Source organism: Paralichthys olivaceus, chromosome 6, assembly GCF_024713975.1.
Source record: "Paralichthys olivaceus isolate ysfri-2021 chromosome 6, ASM2471397v2, whole genome shotgun sequence".
Lineage (NCBI taxonomy): Eukaryota > Metazoa > Chordata > Actinopteri > Pleuronectiformes > Paralichthyidae > Paralichthys > Paralichthys olivaceus.
The window spans coordinates 18,399,617-18,420,888 of NC_091098.1; the positions used below are offsets into that span (position 1 = coordinate 18,399,617).

Genomic DNA, 21,272 nt, shown 5'->3' on the forward strand with positions numbered 1-21,272 from the left:
AACATTAAAAAAAATTTGGTCCCTAAACATAATCTCTGGGTTTGCAGGATTATTACATTCGACGTTGCGATGGTTGAGTGACCCATTTCACAGCATTTCAGATTCTTTTTTGCCGGCACAATTCCAGCGAGGGTGAGTCTGGAGTGAAATGAAATGGGACAGCCACATCATTCTTATGCTGCAAAGCAGAACAACTGTTTGTGATGTTATTCAGTTACTCAATGTTCTCTGGGGAAAGTGTCTTCTGTGGAGACTAAATCTAATGTTGGTTAATCAGATGTTTATGGTGAGAGGGATAAAAGACATTACATTGTGCGCTTGATTGTTAATGTTTTTTTCATTTTCTCAAGGGCGTACACCTCATTTGTTTGCAATGCCTGCTCGATGGATGATACAGTGATGGATTGTGAGCAGGACAATGTGTGCATGCTAAAAGCCTCCAGGAGAGATTCCGCAAGGCACTGGCAAGATGCCAACTCTCTAACGAAGCTTGCCCACTAATTTAATTTACAGCCAATCAGAAGGTTAAACAACTCTCCATAGATTTTTACACTCCTTATTTCCAGCCACTGATTCTCTTCTGTTTCTTTACACATAGTAGGTGTGTGTAGCTGCAGGCTGGTCCAGATGATGGGTAAAGGCTTTTACTTAACTGTGCTGCTCTGCAATTCAGGCTGCACTCAAGACGTCAGCTTGAGAGTTAAATTAGCTCAGCTTTCTCACATCCTGACTGTGCGGTATTGGTCGAGCCTTGAAGAATAGGCACACTTGGACAGTTTTCCCGTTCAGTGAACAACTGCCTCATGCAGGTAGCCCACATTCCAGCCAGCAGATACTAGATCACAGCAAACAGATATGATGCCCCTGCAACATCAGTGTTGCACAGATATAACATTTAGTTGATTTGTTCACCCTGTTGGGAGTTTGTGTGCGTGCTGTCAGGGTGCTGCATTAAATGAAGTTATTTGTGATTGAGGGAGAGTTTCAAAGTGCTTCCATGCAAAGTGTGGGAAGGGATTTTCCTGTCTACTATCACCAAACACCTTCAACCAAGCGCTGCCCTCACACTCCAGTAGCTACGCTTTGAATATTCAGTGACTGGAGAGCACCCCCACTACGGGCTGCTATTGCCTGTGTGCAATAGTGACTCTCTGACTCTGTTTGACCGTCTGCCAGCAGTACTTGTAATGAGGGGGTCTTTATGTCATCTCACGAGTCATCTATCCATCAAAAGGTGGACAGGTTTATTTCTTTCATACCATCCTTCAGGTTCAGTGCAGCATGAAACAGGTTGGTTGTACTTAAATTACAGCCAATGATATGCATGCATGAGTAAAAAAAATACACTTGGCCACTACATTATCACGTAATACATCTCAGCTCTGGTGATTCCAAATGTTTGCTTTCTAGACTAAGTCCACAGTTACAAAGACATGTTACTGGGGAAATATAAGAGTACAATAATACAATAACTTCCAATACAGCATAAAATATCAGCAGAGAGCAGACGTGCCACTGAAATGCTGTGGCAGGGCTCAGTGCTTCTGTAAACTAATCAGTCAAACTCAGGGAAGTTCATCCTTCGCCAAACAAATATGACTGATGACGTCTTCACTGCTGTAGATTTCCATTAGGCAACTGTGGTTTGTCCTTTCTCATCACTCCCTCCATATTATTAGATAGATTATTAGAACCATTAACTATGTGCATTGTTCCTTTTTTCCATTCATTATGTCACTGGTCAATTATTGTTACCATGACAGAAATCTTAATACAGCCAATCTCGCCGTGCACCACCTCCTTCACCATATGTGAAGGAGAATAACTGTATTGAGAATTTGGCTGGGGGATCAAACAGAGCTGGATGTGCCTGAACAATAATGTCTCCCTCCTTCTGTCCTGTATTTTCATTCTCTCTGTCTCTTACTAATAACAAAAACAATGTTTTCCTATACATGTCTTAATACAAAGTAGGTAATAAAAGGAAATTGAGCAATGAAAATAATAAAAAAATTTTGATCTGGCCGCATCACATAATTTTTACAGTTTCTGATTAAAGGTTCAGTGTGTAGAATTTAGGAAGTACTCAACGTCATGTTCATGAGACCAGCTTGAAATGACCACTGCTTTGTGACATGGTGCATTATCATGCTGGAGACACTGGAAGATAGTCAACTGAAAAAGGATGCATTTGGTCAGCAACAATACTCACACAGACTGTTGAATTTAAACCATGATTTATTGGTATCAAGGGGCCTGAAGTGTGCCAAGAAAATATTTGCTACACAGTTGCATCACCAGTACAAGCCTGGACTGGCACGTTTGGTCCTTGCAGGCTAAATTCTGACACAAAAATTTGCACGTCCCAGCAGAAATCCAGATTCATCAAACCAGGCTATGTTCTGTTTTTCCAGTCTAAGCCTGTGCCCACTGCCGTCTCAGATTTCAGCAACAGGAAATGTTTCCCCCTGAGATGCTTTCTGCTCATCACAGCTGTAAAAATGAATTATCATAGCGTTTCTGTCAGCTCCAACCGGTCCAGCCTTTGTCCTCTGACCTCTCTCGGGCGATTCCATCCACAGAACTCCTGTTTTTTTTTTTTGTCTTTGGCACCATTCTGACTAAAAACCCCAGAGACTGGGGAATAGTCGAATGTGAAATTCCCAGGAGATTAACAGTTACAGAAATACTGAAACCAGCTTTCTGTGACTTTATTATTCCCCATTCTGATGTTTGACGTGAACATTAACTGAAGTTCCTGACCTGTATTTGCATGCTTTTATGCATTGCACTGCTGCCACATGACTGGATGATTGGATAAATGCAACGATACAGGACTGGTCTGGCAAAAATAAACCTTGACGTGTAAAACAGGAAGTCAGCGGCCGTGTATGAGACACACGACTCATGGACACTTATGGACATGTCACTGCCCCCTGGAGTTACATGTTTTCCACAAGATAACTGACAAGCCAGAGCGCGTGAGACATAACTTTGAAACTGATTTTCCCTCCTGCTCCAACTATTTAAGAGCAACATGCCCATTCAGAGAAAAAAACCCAAATACATTCTCTATATAAATACACCCATTTCTTACTTCACATAATCACACTACACTCTATAAGTACAACTTGTACTTTAATCTGTTGGTTATGCATTTATGTTTCATAACTGAAACTGTTTGCAATTTTTATCTGTGCCTTTTCAATCGGCCGTCAGTCACCCATTGAAGATGTGACACTTCACTCACCAGGCAATTTGCTGAAGGGCACTATATCCCCTTGTCTCTGTTTTGCTTATTATGCTTTCAAACCTCTCTTCAGTTCTTCATCCATTCATCTGCATCCAATCAAAATGGTGCACTCTGTATTTACTCTGGTCACATCGTTGTTTTGCATAATAATTTAGAGATGTATTATGATATTTGTTTTAAATTTATTGTCTGCAATAAAATTACTTTTATTGATTTGTATACATTTGTTACTTTCTTCATTTATTTATACAACTAGAATGACATTAAAAGAGAGTATATCTCCGCCAGGGCCCAACTGTCTATGAAACCAGATTTAAATCCATAAGATTTTTATTTAGATCTGCATGGAATAGCACACATTCAGAAATATCAGTCCCTTACACATGCCTGATTTTTTCCATCAAGGTCCATGAATTAGTCTCTGAGAAATCAATGAAAAAAAAACAAAGTTAAAATAAAATCCTTGGATATGAACCAAAATATATCAGGTTCTTTCCTGACACGTTCTGCATCCTGACACCATGTTTCATGGAGAATGATTGAGCCATTTTTGCATAGTCCTGCTTCTGATACTGTGCAGACACACACTGAATCAAGAGTTTGTGGTTTGCGGCACTGCAAGGCTGCTTAGAGCTAAATGTTAAAATCAGCATATATCAAACTGACAATGGATTTTTTCCTTCATTCCATAGTTTAGATTCTACTGTTGTCCACTGACCATTTTCCATGTGATTGTGATGTTAAAGACAACATGAAAGAGGCACAGACTGCTCGATAGTTGGGTTTTCATAAACTACAACTAATTCAGAGCAGCACAGTAGTATTGAGTTAATTATCCATCCACATAGATCTTCATAGATAATCAAAGCGGAGTCAAAGGTGAAGATATTGCATAAACAGCCTCTTTGCCCCCAATACTATTATGTTTTTTTTGGGATGTTTCTTTCCTGTCCTCACTCCCCTGTGCGGGTTTGATTGTTTGTTTCCATAGATGTCTGCAGTTTATAGGTGACATTAAGCCTCATATCCAGATGGTATCTCAGTATTCTTGTGTCACATCCTCATCTCTTTTGTGCAAATTCAAACAGAAACATTAACGTCTGTGAAGTTGTGTTATAGTGTCTCATAACTGTCTAGCTGGGGCCACCTTGCTGGTTTACATATTATTACATATTTCAATGCATGTTGTATGTGGACTCACAACGTATTTGCATTTACACTTGTTGATCTGGTTTAATGTTTGCTTGTGAATAGGGTAAAACATTTATGACATTTTCTCAAGTATTATAATTTGTCATTGCTGCTCACATAACTGACCTTTTAAAGAAGAGTGAATGCTCTCATGTAATTAAAGAGTATTAATTAAAAGCCTGTGTGGCACACTGTAGGGGTAAGTGCTACTGGCATCCTTTTACTGTACCTCTGCGATGACTTGCTTTGTCATCAGACATCATAATTGTAGGTGTGGGGGGTACTTAAGCTTAAGATCTGTTTCAGACAGACATGCAAGGCAGAGGGCCAGAGGGCGAGCAACACAGAGAGGGCGGCTGTGATGTAATATCTTCAGCAGACAACGAAAGTCATGTAAGAGATGAGGAGCACAGACAGCAAGAGATGTGGCACTCTCCTCTAACTTCAAACCAAAATCCACAGAGATGTTTAAAATTAGTCACTTCAAAGTTAATGAGATCCGAAGGGCTTGTGTGCATAATTCACGTTGTGGGAGTTTGCAGACTACAAAGGCAGAGTTTATTCTATTAATTGTATGCATATGTGACGTGTTGCACTAAAGGTAGTTTATCTGTGAATGTTCTGGTGGAGGGTTGTGCACGGGTGCTCTGTGATGCATGAATGTACTGGTGGAGGAGAACCGATGGTGAATATGCAGCTTTGTTGCCATGGGTGCAACTTGGGAGAAAATGTGTCATCTTTCATAATTGTAAATTGATCCAAATTAGATTTAATGTACCTTGATGATGGCAAAGCATCTGTTGTTATACTGAAGGAGGAAGCTGAAGTAGGAGAGCAGAGACATGCAAAATACAAAATCCATAAGCAAACATCCCTTTGAACAATAGGCCAAATAAATTAGGATGTGTTGTCAAGGATATTTTAAAATCAGTTCAGTTCAACTCAATTTTTTTCCTCCACCATACTTTTTTGTAGATGATGTTTTAGGATTCTCCAGATTTTCTCTTGAAGTAGAAAATACTCTGCTCAGAAATGTAAAACTCAGCTGTTGACATTGGAAAACCCTAAAACAATGCGACGAGGGTGTACATTTCAGGGTTCTACCTACCCTTATTGTACTTAGGCCCCGTGCCTGGGTGTGTGTGTCTGAGTGGGGGCAGAGCTTCTAATGTTACACACGCATGCACACACGTGTACATGTTGTACATGTATAGAAGTGAAGTTAAGTATGTGAAGTATAGAAAAATTACTTTGTTTCACATGTTCTAATTAAGTGACTGAATGGTTTGACGTTTGTATTGAAGCCATCTAAGCAGTTATGTGAACAACCTCTATACCTGTGGGGACTGTAATCCCATTTTTATGTTCATGTAAAATCACACTCACAGCAGCATGACACTTTTATATATATTTACAATTACATTGCCATGCCATGGTAGTTTGTGAAGCCTAAACATGGTCAGTTTTGTGCTGAGGTCAAGAAGCCATTATTCAGAGAGAGAGGGAGGTAGACATTTGTAAACACAGCCTATTAATTTGGAAGCCATACCCTTACCAATGCAGTATGTGCATGACTGTGTGTGTGTATTTATGCATACACTAGTATGCGTGTAAGAGCGTGTTCATGTTGTTCTTACAGTCTAAACTGGGGAGTGACAGCCTCATACATAATACATTCAGTATATGAGGATAAGGAGGGCTGACATTAGTTGCTTGTCATTCAGGATATATCTACCCCGGAGGAATGACCATGCTGGCAGATAATCACAGGACATTATACACCGTGCACACAGACATACACACATACTGTACAAACGCCAAGGCGTGTTTCTCTTTAGGGAACTGTAAATGGCAGATGTCCCTGTCAGAGTCGAAGGCTACGATCAGCTTCAAGGCAAATCGCTGTGGAGCATAATTAATAAATTGTTCAGTTTCTCTTTATTTAACATGTTACAAAATTCACTGTATGCAGAGTGTGTTAAGAGAGGTTTCACCACTTAATATCATGCAATTAAATATTACATTGAGACTCATGATAACAGGAACATTTGTAATAACACTGTTCAATATTGCAATGATGATATGACCAAATTACGTAAGATAAATAACTATTGAAGTGTACATATACAATTCCTTTGCCTTGCTCGTCAATAAAGATGGATAATCTCACAGTCACCACCAGATTGACACCAATTAATCTGAGAGTATGAGGCTAGCAGCGGCTTCATCTGATTGGTCAAATGGGTTTTCCCCCAAGTTCCTCAAGGGCTAATGTTGAGGTTGCAGTGGTAAGGCAGAGTTGTATATCTTATCCATACAGGTTTTCATTACACTTACAGTGCTACCACTGTACTTGTGGTGTGTGTGTGTGTGTGTGTCTGGCTGCAGCCTGACCATAAAGGACACGAAAACACAGTATAAAACATTCAGCTTTGTTTTTTCCAGGTCATTTGACACAGGCAGTGGGTCCAAGTCGTCATGGTATTGACACACGCAGACACACACATATATATATATATTTATATAACACTAACACAGAGTCATGGCTGAAGCAGCTGCTCAGCCAGGGCTTACTGTTAGAATCACACTTATTTTTAAATTGGCTGTTTGTTCCACTTAAGCGAGATGAGACCACGGTGAACTCACAACAGAGAATAGCATTGAGTAGATTCCATACCTCCACCAAGGCCCAACAGACCCCTATATTTATTCAAGCCTCATCCAATTTCACACACTTAATATAGTTTTCGTAAACATGCCTGTTTTTTTCCATCAAGATCCCTGAATTATTCCCTGATAAAAAGGTGGAAATGTAAAAAAAATCTTGCAAAGTGAAAGAACAAGATAAAAAGTTCCAGGATCCGCCCCTTGATCTGGATCCACAGCAAAATTTAAAAGGTTTTTCTCTGACCCATAACACGTCCCCATGTTTTGAGGAAATCTGTTCAGTTGTCTTAAAGGAATCTTGTTTACAAACTAACCAGCATATAGACAGGGGGGAAACATAGAACTAAATGGTTTGCTTGAAAGTGCAGATCCATTTTTTTTTTTTACAACTTTCTTTAACATTGAAAGATTTCTTCAATATTTTTGTTGCCATCTTCTGACATTTAGCGTCCCACATAGCGTCCCAGGAAATGACGATGAAGTCGGAGATATTTAGAATTGATTGGCTTTGGCACAGGTTGACTTGGTGCCATTCTAGCCTTCATTTTGCAACAACGCTGAAAATGAGTACTCGTATATATGAGAGTCCCCAAATCCGACTTCAATAGCTAGGATTTAATGAACCTGAAAAAACAAACGTGTGCCATATTATACTAAACATTCAGTCTAATTGAGGCTAATTGAGGCTCTTTATTAGGTAACAAATACAGTGTAATGTGACAGCCCTGCAGTAAATGCTCCTTCATTAAGGGTTTTAATGTTGATACCTTTACAGAGAGGTTTTCAACTGTTTGCTCATTTTAGAAGCTGCAGTTTGTGGTGTTGATAAACTACATTGATATACTTTGATCATGTTCTGTGTATAATCTTAAAGTCCACATAGTTGAATCTAAATGTGTTTTAACTAAAAAACTGAACATTATTGACTGAATTTGTTTTAGATATATGTATCTAATAAAGTGTCAACTGGATGAATAACCTCAGTTTCCATACTGCAACATTTCACAAATATGTTACCAATTCTATCAACCTTACTAATGTTCCATACCTCAGACTAAAACACAATTTATTGGACATTTGCTGTATTAATGTATGTAACTATGACAATGTGACTATATGCTAAAGCTGATTGGGGCTCTAGAGGCTGCAGGAGATTATAGAAATTTACAAATGTCACAATAGGAATAAGTGCCCTTTGTCCCCAGTGTAACCTGTGGCTTTTTCAGAATCCATATTTGACATGTGGGAAATTGAAGAAACTTGCAAATTACTGCTCTGACTTTCTGTGCTGAAATGAATAGAATATAACAAAGTTACAGCTGCGGAGGAAAAAAAGCAGCCAGTGAAATAAAAGCAATGTCCTTTTTTGTTTTTTCTTACATTGAGCATTTAATATTGGCAACAGTTACGGTCACAGCTGTTAACAATGTGATCCCAGCTCTGTGTTAGCTGGCTGAGCATTAACCACACAGCGACCACATCGCAGAGGCTTAGTATAAGGTTCACGTTTTCATGTTTAAATATAATAATACACACAGATTTTTAAGAATAATGATAAAGACTTTGTTTACAGTAAATGTTGAATTATTTCACAGGAGCTACAAGATGAGGACATTGTGTAATAATAAAATGTCAGAATATCATCAATTATTTTCTTTTCTGACTACTCCTTTTATTCTGAACCTCTGCTGCATAGCTCGAATGACAGGCACACAGAGAGGTCCAGTAAAGAGACTGATGGGACCGCTAAAACACAATATTCTATATCAGGGGACACGTGTTCATCAGTGAAAACAAATCTTCGATCTTTGTCCTCATCTTCAAACTATCCTTCCACAAGAGTGAAACACAATACACTATGAATAGAGGTATGTACATTTTGTTCCCTCTTCACGTTGAGGACAAACAGAGTGATTACTGCTTCTTTGACGGCTCAAAGACAATTTATTGTAAGATTTTGATGCATCAAACTCTTTTTTTTATAGGGGGGCTGTGTGCTGTGTCTCTCTGTCTAATGTCTCCATATTATCTCATGTCTAATGTGAGTAATGTAGTGTTGTCATGCTACCCAATTTTCTGTCTAATTTTAGTCAGTACACTTAAACTATTTATCTTCCAACATCGATGCTTGTCTCATTTAAATATACTTTGACTAATCATGATTGTATTTCACTGTGAATTAGTACTGACTGATTTTATTGCAATATGAACATGTGCAACAAACACATTTCTAATCACTGCCTGAAGCGCCATGAAATAGAAAAGAAAAGGCAGGGTTTTCAATAGCACAATGGCTTGGGCCCACTGCCTGTGTCAAATGAACCAGAAAAAACACAATGCTGAATCTCTCTTCTGTGTAAAAACACACACAAACACGCACACACGCACACACACGTATTTATAATATATATATACAAGTATTTGGTTTAAATGTGTTGTTACAGCTATTTTCATGTTGCAGTCTTGATGGATAGATTGTATCCACTTCCGCACATATGTAAAAGAAGCTAAAGAAGATGTCAATGTTAGAAAAAAGAAAATAACTCTCAAAGCATCTTGGAATTTTTCCTTTTGACCAGAAGAAGCTCTGATTTAATTGCTCAGATACAATCCCCACAAGCAAGAAATGTTTTTCTCCCTGGAAAATTAATACTCCATACTCATTAAATGGAAATTCTCCTGAACAATTAAATCATTTTTCCTATTTTTAATTAATGCCTTCATGTTGGATTGTTTTGTCAAAGACACAGTGAAGAAAGTATTTAAGTGGCTTTCAGATATGCCCTGAACTTGGATCAATCAAATTATCCACAGGGGCTGTATGTGAATACGTCACTGTCCGAGTCAGTTGATGCAGATGCTCGAGTGTGAATGAGCAAGAGAATTTACTGCGAGCAGGAGGGTGAGTGAGGAGACATTTCGGGACAGACACAAAACTGTAAAAATCAAAAAGGACACAAACATTTCAGGATGAAAGACAGGTAAATGGCACAAACCAAGATGTCAACTTGGAAAGACAGTGAGATTTGCAAGGTCTGACCAGAGAATTTTCAGATTTTTCTGTGATGGCGAACTCTGGAGAATGTCACACAATTGAGTCTTTAAAGCTGTTTTCATGTCTGAACATTACAATAATTAATTAATTTAATAAACATAATATTTATTGAAAAAATGAAATAGATATACAGTCACATGCTTAATATAAGGTAATATAAGATTTGATTTATATTTTGATTGCATCAGTCCATTAGGCAAAGTGAAATTACTAATGTGGAGTACATGAGTAACTCATTAAAGCAGCAATTAAGTTTAATTAAACAATAATGATTTAATTATCTAATGTTCTGGGACATGTAGGAACACACATGATAAGTGTCTGTAAGATAAATACAGAGGAGTTTGATTTGAGAGGGTAGTTTCAGTTCACCAAGTAAACTTTGTTTGTTTAATTGAATTGACTCCACCCGCCGCCTTTTTACTTTGTTTGCGCCCCTCAGGTGTTTGCTTGACACATTTGCGAACCTGATAATCACCCTCTTTGAAACGTTAAATTAGAATAAATGCCAGTTGCACTAAAGTGCCTCTCTTAACTCCTGAAAGTGGCTTTCTGGTTGGTAACAACATTAAAATGGCAAACTCCTTCAGTTGTGAGGTGGAGAAGACGCAGCGCAGGTGTTGATGGACATCATGTCGGTGAATGAATCACAGTAAACTGAACTCGATCCAGATTCTGTGGGCTGGCGAGTTTCATAAGTTATGACTGTCTCTGCGTGGTGTTATAGAAGACGTAGTGTACAGAGGGAGTGTGTGTGTGTGTGCCCACACTAAAACTATCAGCAATGTTCATTCATTAAGCCCACCTACACAGTGTGCCAGTGACCTCTTCCATTCACGAGTAGGGACAAATATGACGATAAGAAACTTTGCAGTTGTGTGCCTGTGTGCTCACGAACGCCTGCTCTCCTTAACCATGATCTCTGACGTACCCTTGAAGCCATGTTATTATAGTTCATACTCCATATATAGATTCAGTTAATTTGTTGCAACAACACTTTGTCATTTAATCTTTTTTTTACCCAGAAGTTCACATGACAACTATTAGCCAGAAAGGAGATAGGGTTATTATCTGGAACAAAAGAACAAACAATGTATTGTAACAACCTGAGAGCAAGAACACACGCAACCAGTTGACAGTGGTCTTATAAAACATCACCTTCCTCAGTCCAAGCTGCCTGAGTATCAATCTGATTATGTGATTCTGATATTTTTATGATGGTTCAATTACTGGTTTGGTCAATTAATTGTCAGAAAATACCCCAACGCAGTCAACCTACAACGATATAAAACAGCGGGAAGCAACACATCTTCATATTGAGAGGATATTTGAACATTCAATTAGGCTGAACTGATTTCTGATTAATTGACATTTGTCATATTACTTATTTTGTCAAGTTAGTCTATTTTACAATAATAGAGAAAAATAGCATTTGTTTTTATGTTTTATGTTTGATGTGTTATGTATTATTATCCTGTTGGATTCATATGTTTTTATGAAGTGTCTAATATTTTATTTGTCATATGTAGATGTTTTCACACCTACCCAGGGACTACAGTTGAAAATTAGTCAAGATGGCTAAACTAGCTCATTTAAAAAAACTATTTATTAAAGAGAATTGTCTCTGTAATTTTAAACAGAATAAATACTATTTTAAAAAGTATTCATTGACAAGGGCAAACCCATTGTGACAGCAGAAAAAACAAAACAAAGAAACCCCAAACATCTCCATTAGGAGAAAAACGCTGCAAGTTCAGAAACAATGATGAAAAATTCATACAAAACATGTAAAACAGGCAACTATGGAACAACGTTAAATCCTACAAGAATCCTAGACAAATACATTAACAGTGATCATGTTGCAATGATGCAAAACCAAAATCTCACAAACTGAGACAACAAATTTGACAAAAAAAAGATGCATATCAACTCAACACAAGTGAAGTAGAACAAAAAGAGACAGAATGAGAGAGAGAGCAGACCTATGGACCAAATGAAAGAGTGCGTGGGAAGACAGGTGAAGCATAGAGGGATCATCGAATGGAAACTTAAAATGAATGTCAACCTTTTTTATGTAGCGTCTGGTCTCTGTCTCTCCTGTGTTAGTGTCTTGATTCAGCCAGAGAGCAATAGTTTCTACTTCCACGCTCACAACAAGTTCTGGACTCCACCATTGTGTCATTGCACCATAGGTTTCAATGAAAGCACAGCGGAGCCTCTGAAGGAGCAGAGAAAGGGGGGGGTTGTGTTTGTTTTACTGTTGAGCTCAAATATCAACAGTCTCCCTCTAGAATCAGTGACTCCACCTTTCACATCTCAATCAGTGATTTATGCACCAAGAGAACCAAGCTGTTGTGGCATGAAACAGCTCCAGCAGTGAAACAAAACAAAATCAATTAAGTCAGTGAATCAAGTGGAGAGTATTTATAAAATGCACTGATTCTTAAATAGAGTGAAAGTGACACTCAGGTGCTCATAGCTGCTAAACAATTCAAATGTCATTTTTAAAAGCACATTGATGATAGAAGAAAGACATCGTAGAGCAAAAACACGTAAAGGCAGAACTAGTCAGAATACACACACACACTCTGCAATGTGTCTGTCCAGAGAGACGCAGCAGTGTTTCAGATAGTTATAGCTCACATTTCAAAGGGAGATGTGTATATTTAGGGGAAGCTGCTGAGGGAGACGGTTCATTATCCCCATTGGTATGTTGTGAGAGTCTCAATTACAAACACATCATTCATTGCAACCTCCCCCTCCTCTTAGTGGACAGTCACATGTGGCACTGGAATCACATTGTTGCCTGTTAATTAACATTTTTGTCAATTCGGGAAACCACGCTCTATGATGATTCACTCTTAAAAGGTAATACTGCATCTGTGGTATTAACCATACATGCAATGTGCTGTGTAATGTAGTCAAACGTAATATGTTCAGTCCGTTCTCCAGAGGGCCATTATGTCAGAGCCAACAAAATCCACTTAACAGATTCCAATCAACTTTCTTTCACTCAAATTAACTTTTATTCAATCAAGCTCATGGTACAACATATAGAATCTGTCCTGGCTTGGCTCACCAGTGGTGGGGTGTCCTTTGCTTATCAAACACTGAGGTTTGCAGCCTCATAAGAAACCATCATCATAAGAATCTGTTGCAAGCAAAAAACAATCAGCCAACTTCTTTTCAACTGCCATGAGCTAATGACAGAATGAGTAATGGCCTAATGTGCAATAATTAAATGGACACAAGAGCCGGGAAGAGACAAGTCCATGAGGATGTTTGCACATACAAAACAGGTCAGACCAGACACAACAAACAGTGACACTAGAGCATGAGACAAACACAATGTGATCTACTGTGCTGTGCATTCAGCTCAACACTTGTTTTTCCTAAATCAACCATGCTTGTTTAGTAATACTCAAGAATTTGTATTATTTAATCATCTTCTAAATACAAAAGCTATAAATTAGTTTAAAATCTCAGTAGAACACATAACAAGGTCAATAAGATTGTTTCACTCCTTACCTTAATAAGAGAAGATGCCAGATTTGGCTGGAGATCATCAGTGTTGAGTCAAGTCCAGAGTGAAAAGAGTCAAACCTTCACCCATGTGTGGCAGTGCTCCAACTGGACCAGCTGAACATACACTTGTGTGTATAGCCACTGGGAAACTCTGGTGTGTGCTGTGCTAGAGGAGCCACTCGCAGTGAGAAGCAGCAGAAGCAGCAGCCCGGCAGCTGTGCTCGAGAGACAACAGATAGAGACAGACGTGCTGCCTCCTCGTGCCTCTGGTCTCTGCTCTCTCCTCCTCTCTGTCAGTGTGCAGCTCCCACTCTCTCCCCCTCAGTCCCCCCTCTGCTGATCTGCTCTCTCTCTCTCTCTCTCTCTCTCTCTCTCTCTCTCTCTCTCTCTCTCTCTCTCTCTCTCTCTCTCTCTCTCTCTCTCTCTCTCTCTCTCTCACGCACACACATGCATTATCGACACAGCGGCCCCCGTCATTACCTCTCTCTTACACAAACACCTCTGTAAGTTTCTTCCTTTCATGTCTCACAGTTTTATAACCCAGCATGATCCTTCTGTAAATCCCATATGCAGAATGTCTTCCAAAGGGGTTTTAATACCTCAATCTGTCAATCTATTTCTTTTTTTATTGCCCATTACACAAACCAGAGTCTTTTTAAACTCGCATTTTCACTTTAACCCCTTGACTCAGACTTAAAATATTGAACTAAATGCAATGTACAGCACAGGGTGAAGACAGAGAAGTGTAATCCACAAGTTTTACTCGTGCAATCTTTTTTACAGTGCCCATTATGATGCTTATGATAAGATATTCTTATTATACTGGTTTTATCTTCCTTACTATTATGAATTGATTAATTATGAATGAATGTGGACAGATGTGTGTGTATGTATAGTTTTTATATGTCGCACAACACATTTCATTGTACTATTTTATACAATGACAATAAAACTTTCTAAGAGGAAAATATAGGACATAAAGATAACAGAGATTCAAAGAGTTCTGTCAGGTTGGATTGACACTGGAGCACAGGTTTGATTTTGAAGTGAAAAAAAGTGGAAGCAAAATGTAAAGATAAGTAAAGAGGCTTTATTTGTCATTGTACAGGATACAACGAAAGTTCTGAGGTGACTCCCAGCAATCAGCAATAAAACTGTAGGCATAAAAATTAGAGAACGAGAAAAACATATATATACATAAATATATACACATGTAATCGTAAATGTTTGCTACAGCTAGAGCAGTTTGTTGCTACCAGCAAAGCCTCAACCTTGCTCCCTGGTCCATTTAAATGTAATTTCTCAATTTACAATGGAGGATCCACTGGGAGTGTTACTCATAAAGAAAACAGAAACAAAGACTTTGCATCAGTCTTTGTTCCTTTGTTGCACACAAAGGCAATAGATGTGCAGCCTTGAATTCATGAATGTTGTATTATTAAAGATGTAGTATTATTGCATTCATTCATGTAAACTGTACAATCGCTTAGAGAAAAGCACCTTAATTGACGGCAGAGCTGTGTAAGTGGAGAAAATGAGACGAGGACGGAAAGCAGCAGCCAGTTAGATTTCATATAATCCTGCTTGCAAAGATTAAAATTCACCCATTATCTACTCGCCACTATGCCTATGGAGGGGTGGGTGAAGTGTTTGAGTCCACAAAACACTTCTGGAGTTTCAGGGGTAAACAGAGTTGCATACAAATCCATACTTCTCCTTTGGTGTCAAAGTGTCCGTGAGCCCCAACGTTCGAAACGGCGTTATTTAAATCAACACCAATGAAAGTTATATACATGCAGATATTAGGTACAGAATGCAGTTTTATATATTCAAAAAGTTTACCTCTTACTAGTAAAGTCAGGTTAGACTTAAAATAAATTAATAACTCAGCGGTATTTTGAAATGCTCAAAATCCATTATGTCCATCCTATTCTCCATCTGTCACTGCCTTTGTGTTTATTATCCGTGTACCACCGCACCATCTGCTCGGTTATTGGCAGGATACCTTGATGTTTTCCTCCATCAGCACTTACAGAAACTCACCTTAGCTGCAAAGCAACTTCCCACTGAAGACAAGACAAGAAAAAAGATTGTGATTCAAGTTCATCACACACAAATCCTCATATGAGTCCTCGAACATTGGGTCTCTACTAATGCCAACTGCAAGTCCATTAAGTTAATACTCCTGTTTACCAAATGTGAATGAAATACCTGAGACATTGAAATAACAGCTGTGGCACACTCACTTCAGCGCATGCAGCTTTTTGGCAGAACTGATTAGCTCACACAGGTGTGCACAATTTACACACTCTAGAATACAAGCAAAGTGCTGCAGAGTAGAGGACGTACGTCTTAAAGGAGAGCAGGCTGAGGCAGACAAAATTACAGTCGAGAAATGTGGGATGTCGACCAGCATTGATTGAGAGGATATCATACTGTTCATAAAATTGGGGAGGCAGGTGAGCAATTTTGGTTTCAGGAGCAAAGGTGCCTTTCAAAAAACAAAAACATGCTCATTCAATGTACAGAAGATGATGTCGCAACCAGGGTAAGCAGAAGAAAATATACTACACCTAGATATATACTCAAACCTATCCTCCAGTCCATTGTTTTTTACTCCACCCTACCCACTGTGAAAATGAAGGCAAAGTGGCTGAAAGCACTTGCTTGTTCAAACATCCTAATCATGAGTCATGCTGCGCGTCCCGCAATTTATTTTAATGAACTGCTGTAAGCAGCCACACTCTGATTTGCATCTTCTGTGAGGAGGAAGAGTTACATTAATGATGGAAAAGGGGGGCTGACATTGTTGTGCGCCTTTTAGTGCACTGAAGAGAAATCCAGGTTAGACAGTCCACCCCTCTCTGATCTCAGTTTAAAGTGGTAAATTTGGCACATGGCACGTTAGCACACACAGGCAGAAGCAATATCAAAAAATTGATTATTCCTAAAGGCAAATCTTAAAATGTGACATGGGCAGACACCAATGTTGCCATTACATCTTTCTCTTTTAGTGTATCTGTTGTCATTTAAGCAAACCGATGTAGATTTACATGTGTAGGAAGTAACATAAATTGCAGAGCTGCGATCAAGGTTTGTCTGATCTTTAGGTGACGTCCGAGTCAGATCAACCATCAGGTTGTCATGCCCGAAGCAAAAGCGTAAGTCATTAGACCATAAAACAAGGAGATAAAGGAAACAAACAAAAAGATGCACATGGCTGGCCTCATGCAGCACCACAAGCTATCATGGGTTAACTCCGTAAAATTTATTTTGTTGTTTGAGTTCATGGAAATCTGTTTGTAGAATTTCCATTTTCTCATGTTGCGTACTTAATTTAGAAGATGCACACCATTTCCAGTATTATTCAATTTGTGTTTTTATTTTCATCTCTGTTGACCAATCAACAGCCTCCCAGTTTATATATTTTTGTCAAATGAATAGACAGCCATTACATTTGTGGCACTGAAGTAATAAGAGAGCAGCGCATGCTGTCATGTAGCTCTGCTTCATTTTTGTTATTTCCGAAGCATCTTCCTCATCACCATGCATCAGCAGGGTTATCATCATGCATCTTCACAAGAAACCTTACAATACATACAGTATGCATGCAGGGGAAAGGCACTTGTACCCTGATATTGTGCCGTTTTGATAAATAACCCACATGTCTCTGGAGGCAGAATACACATATGAGAAGGGGCACATGATTAAATGAATAGGGTTTACACACTGGACTCTGTGGCTCACAAATAATACTGGGTTCAATTTTGAATTAATGGCAGCAACATAAACAACATGCTCACACGTTTCTCAAGTTTGTGCAGTTTTGTTGCTCATCCCTCTGTGCTGCCTCAAGAAAGCAATGCACCAAAAATGCAATGGACCAAACCTCCTTTTATGATTATAACACACCCATCGGTCCAGGTTTATCCAAGATTACCCAACTCCGGCACTGGACAGGATTGCTTCAAGTCAATATAAAATCAAGCTTAAATGGGTGCATGATGGAAAAGGGCTTTATTGATTTGTTTTTCCTATTTTTTAAACCAGTATCTACATAATCTTCCCACACAATAATTAAGTGGGAATGCCACAACTGGTTTTGCTCAACCAATTGATTTTGTTGAGACTCTATTATTTTTACACATATCAATTGTTGACCAATATGTGCCTAGTGGCTTCATGCTGCATCATAATAAGATTTGTATAGTTGTCTCAGCAGGGGCACAGTCAAATGCAAAGCCTGTAGCACCTTTGGCATCGTCATCTCATTACAAGCTATGTTACATGCCTCATTTTCTGTGTGATGCTCTGTCTCCCTAGCTCTCACTCTTTTTCTGTCTTTGTTTTATTCAGGATTTTCCATCCTCCACCATAATAGGACTTGGGTGCAGTGGCTCAGCATTTATAATAAACATGAAAAAAAATGCTGTAGTGGCCCAGATATGAGACAGCATTTTGGTTTGGATCTAAAAAAAAGGGAGAGGTTGTGTTATATTTCAGGACTAGAAAAATCAAGTGTTCATTCATTGCAACTTATGCTGAGCACCAGTGTTCTCTTACAGTGTTACATAATGGGTTCATTGTTGCCTTACTCTGTTGCTGTGGGTGTTTTCAAGGCGTCTATCTTGTGTCTTTCAGAGTTAATCACTCGATCTGTGTTTTCAGTCCAGTTTAACCTGGCAACAGGAGATATGTCATGTGACTACGACTGAAAATTAGTTCCTAATGTCTTCTCTTCAATGTAGAACTGAAACTATGAAAATCAGTTAAACATCTGTCACAGATGATTAGCTCAAAAAGACTGAAGTCTATTAACTGCCAGGGAAAATCATTATATAAAAAGAACTAGAATGTGTCATTCAAAGGAGCATATACCTTCGCCAAGGCCCAACAGTCCCCATAAAATCAAGCTGCACCACACTGCACACGCACATAGATACTAACCCCCTAAATAAATCTGATATATATATATATTCAGGCAGACAGAAAAACCTTCTATTTCTATCACTCATATAAGTTCAATGTAGCATCATTTAATGGTGTGTATTCTATCATGTTGAGTTAGTGTGTATAAATACTATAAATTGAGAGTTCAATTGAAGTTAAACTCAACATGAAAGAAAACACCCTTGTGACCCTTTCCATTAAAATTATGTGATAAAGTTACATTTAATTTGTATTTGAAACAGTTTCGTAGGTGTAATTATTTACAAGGGCAGCAGACTTTCATGGGTATGATAGTATGTGGTTGTGGAACGGTCACAGATAAAAGAAACCACCTTGACCAATTTTGCATGTGAAACAAACAGCAGACGCCACAAAGTCGTGTGCTTGTTTCCCCATCTGCCCACTCCAAACCTCTTGGAGTTTGCCTCTCTCAAAAATACATCACCAGACTTCCTCCACTGCTCCAGTTGTAATTCTTACGGTCACAGGCTTAGTAACCTTCAATTAATCATTAGTGGTGCATGAATGTAATCTATTTAATAGTTGTAGAGACATATCACCCAAATCCACAAATGCCAACCTCTTGGGCACTAGAGGAAAAATAGCAGGGTCACCAGAATTATGAGGATACATTGTCAGTATACTACGAAGGTTTACTGTCAGCGCTGCTTCAGGACAAGTTAAGGGGTCAACAAAATCAGTAGGATGTGTCCTCTTGAGAAGATGAATGTCTTTACAGACTTTGAGGCAGAGGTCAGGCAGTTTTACAAAAGGAACATGGTCTCTGAACATGAAACAGGCTGTAAGTAAAATCATCCAATCAGTATTCATATGAAGGAAATATAGATCATGAGTCAAACTGGCAGCAAAAACTTGTTGGAGTGAAAAATTGAATGACCTACATGTAGTCAAAAGCATTGAGTGGGAAACATCCAGCAGGTGCTGGGTAATTCACTCCTCTGTGAACTATAGAGCTGAGATTTCACATCAACTGGCATCAAGACCTGACCTCCATGTGCAGAGGTGATGAGTATGTGTCAGTTTCAGTCAAATCCCACAGTAGCAGCTTATCTGCTTAGTTGACAGGAGAAATTTGATTAACTAGACAAAGTATATTGACTAAATGCAGGCACAACTATAGTACGTCTTGCTTGGCAGGACATTGTACTATGGTCTGACAGACAATCCCAGAAAGCGCGTACTGTCTCTTAACATAAATCCCATTGAGCGTGCAAGCCTCAGGGCTGTGTTGTGTTAGTACACATGAATCATATTCACTGTTTGGCTTTCACAACTGACTAATGTTGAAGCTGCACTCGACATTTATCACTTTGTCTTTGCTTTTCTTCCCATATCACTGTTGGCTCGTTGGCCTGTAAGTTCCCAGATACATTTCAGAGTGTATCTACCTGCTACATGTTAAGTTTAACCAATTGAAGTCATGGGTTGGTTAAGAGCAGCAGTGGTGTGAGAGCGAAGCATTTTAAATGTGCATCTTAATTTACTCTAATACCGCATTAGCAGAATTTTTACAAAACACCAGGATAGAAGCAGAATGAAGATAACAAACCATGGTAACATAGTTATAAAAAGATTCGAAGTGTTCTCTTATATTATTTGTGCAGAACGTATTCTCTGCAAGTGTTTGTTTTGAAGTAATAACTGTATGTGTGCTCGCTTTGTGTTTGTGCTTCAGGCTGTGTGGGAGAAGGCAACCAGGCCGGTGATAAATCACAGTTTTGCAGCTGGCTAACTTTAATCGTTTCTTATTGTCTTTATTTCATTTCATTTGACCCTCTCTCATGATATATTGACGACAACCATTTTTAATTTTTCACACCTGCTGCACATGTGGATTTTTTTCCTTGTGGCATGTCCTGCCCCTCAGGCAGTGAAAACTGCATTACGTCCTCGACTGCTCTGTTGCTCTACATATTACTCCTTGCTCCTCTCCCCCTCGTGGCAGCATCTCATGCCTCATGTCACCCGTTCATGTGCCCCGGGCCTTTCCTTTAGTTTATGTGCTCACTCAAATATTCAATCCTTGCTCGTTGAAAAACGCTTGCTGTTGCAAATTCCTGGCTCACTGCCTGGTCATCTTCCAGCAACTCTGCGCACATCTAACAAAGCTCTAAGTGCCACCATATTTAGAGAATGCTTGACCAACTTTTCTTAGGTTGACTTAATCCATGTGTTGACATTCAGGAGATTCAGTCATCAGTAAATGTCCAGAGAGTTCATATTTTAAAATCGCAATGTACATACAAACATTAAGGGAGCGATTTCTTTGGTCGTCATACCTGGCCTGGCATTCTATTGATTAGGAATTTTGACCTCATCATTAACAAAAGTCCACAAGCAAGAGGCAGGAAAACGGAGAATCGACTTTAAGGGAGCACAACGGAAGCAGCTTGTGTGCAAAGAGAAGGACTCAAACTGAAGGACATTTTTGCATCAGTGCATCTTAGCACAGGCAAACAGTTGGAGCAGAGTAAATTTACATGCAGGGACTGAGAGAGTAGAGAAAGCATTAGAAAATCCAAATATGAAATAAGAACAAATGCCCTCAAAATAAAAAAAAGATCACACACTCCCTAATCAATATATATATATATATAAGTATTTATTAAC

General features: G+C 38.9%; 1 protein-coding gene across 1 annotated transcript in view; it reads right to left on the reverse strand.

Annotated features, from left to right (window-relative positions):
• Positions 1-13,994, reverse strand: part of opn7b (opsin 7, group member b) — a 362,302-nt gene extending 348,308 nt beyond the window's left edge. The window contains exon 1 of the mRNA XM_069527034.1: positions 13,695-13,994. The gene's annotated coding sequence lies outside the window, so the exon portion shown is untranslated. The remainder of the gene's footprint in view (positions 1-13,694) is intronic.
• Positions 13,995-21,272: the final 7,278 nt, after the last annotated feature.